A 1810-nucleotide genomic window follows, 5' to 3' on the forward strand; every position below is an offset into this window, starting at 1 on the left:
TACTGAAACCATCAGTAGAGCACTGAGATAAAAGGGCAATAAGCCCCAAAATAGGGATCTCTCAACAACCCTTAGAAATAAAACCAAAATAAGAGTAGAAATAAACACAAATACTTCAATTGGTTGTGAAATCCTTTGGCTCACACCATCCCTGTGAACCTGCACCTTCAACTCTGCCCAAAGTGTCTGCAGGATCTAAGTTTTAGCTGGAACTTGCTGGCATAGATGAGGTGAGAAATGTATTTGTTTTCTGCCTAAATTTAAAGATTTTAAAGGGTATTTTATGTGCCTCACTCGAGGGATGAAGAATATTATGATGTGTATTTCAAATGAGCCATTGCAAATCTCATTTATTATTTCCCTGAAATCCCATTCCATTTAAGCTGTCACAGCTTGGGGCCTCCTCGTGCTCCTTCCTCGCTCACCACGGCAAAAAAAAATAAATCCTCAATGAATCATTAAAAAATCCTACCACCACTTCTTTTATTGTTCCAAAATTCAAATACAAAGGAAAATAACGTCCCCAGATGAGAAGAAAAACAAGTTTAGCAAATGCAGAGAGGAGAGGACAATGTTTCCATTACTCCTCAGCACAGGAGGCAGTGGAAGGTGATGATCCACTGGGATCAGGAGGCAAAGGTGATTTACAGCTCCAGTTCCCAAATCTCCATCCCAGACACGAGTGGCCTAATGCCCATGGCCATTCCCCACACCTGGGGCTGTGCCCACTGAGACCCACAGGTGTCCCCTCCCAGTGCCCCCAGTGCTCCACGTCTGCCCCTCTCCCAGTGCCCCCAGGCACCCAGGTCTGCTCCTGGGCCTGTCCCAGTGCCAGCCCATCCCAGTTCATCCTCAGGCCTGTGCCTGCCTGTCCCAGTTCGTTGCCATCCCAGTGCATCTGTGTCTCAGTGCTATCCCCATCCCAGTCCATCCTTGTCCCAGTGCTTCCCCATCCCAGTGCCTCCCTATCCCAGTGCCATCCTTATCCAACTGCCATCCTTATCCCAGTGCCATCTCCATCCCTGTCCATCCCCATCCCAGTGCCATCCTCATTCCAGTGCCATCCCCATCCTACTGCCTCCCCACCCCAGTACCATCCTCATCCTGGTGCCATCCCCATCCCAGTGCCTCCCCATCCCAGTGCCCTCCTCATCCCAGTGCCTCCCTATCCCAGTGCCATCCTGACCGATTAGTTTGGTTTTGTCTTTCTTGTTCCTAGCCAGCATAGCCATCCCAGTCCACCTCCATCCCGGTGCCATTCCCATTCCAGTGCCTCCCCATCCCAGTTCTTTCTCATCTCAGTCCATCCCATTCCAGTGCCTCCCCATACCAGTGCCAGCCCTGTCCCATCCCAGTGCCACCCCCATCCTACTGCCTCCCCACCCCAGTACCATCCCCACCTCAGTGTCATTCCCATCTCAGTGCTATCCTCATCCCAGTGCCATCCCCATCCCACTGCCATCTCCATCCCTGTGCCATCCTCATCCGCGTCCCTCCCCGTCCCAGTACCATCCTCATCCCAGTGCCGTCATCATCCCACTGCCATCTCCATCCTTGTGCCATCCTCATCCCAGTGCCTTCCCATCCCTGTGCCCTCCCCATCCCAGTGCCCTCCCCATCCCAGTGCCTCCCCATCCCAGCCAGTTCGTCCCCATCCCAATGCCATCCTCATCCCGGTTCATCCCCATCCCAGTGCCTCCCTATCCCAGTGCCATCCTGATCCCAGTCTATCCCCATCCCAGTCCCTCCCCGTCCCAGTACCATCCCCACCCCAGTGCCTCCCCGTCCCAGTCCCTCCCCGTCCCAGTAC

The sequence above is a fragment of the Acanthisitta chloris genome, unplaced genomic scaffold, assembly GCF_000695815.1.
Source record: "Acanthisitta chloris isolate BGI_N310 unplaced genomic scaffold, ASM69581v1 scaffold6055, whole genome shotgun sequence".
NCBI lineage: Eukaryota > Metazoa > Chordata > Aves > Passeriformes > Acanthisittidae > Acanthisitta > Acanthisitta chloris.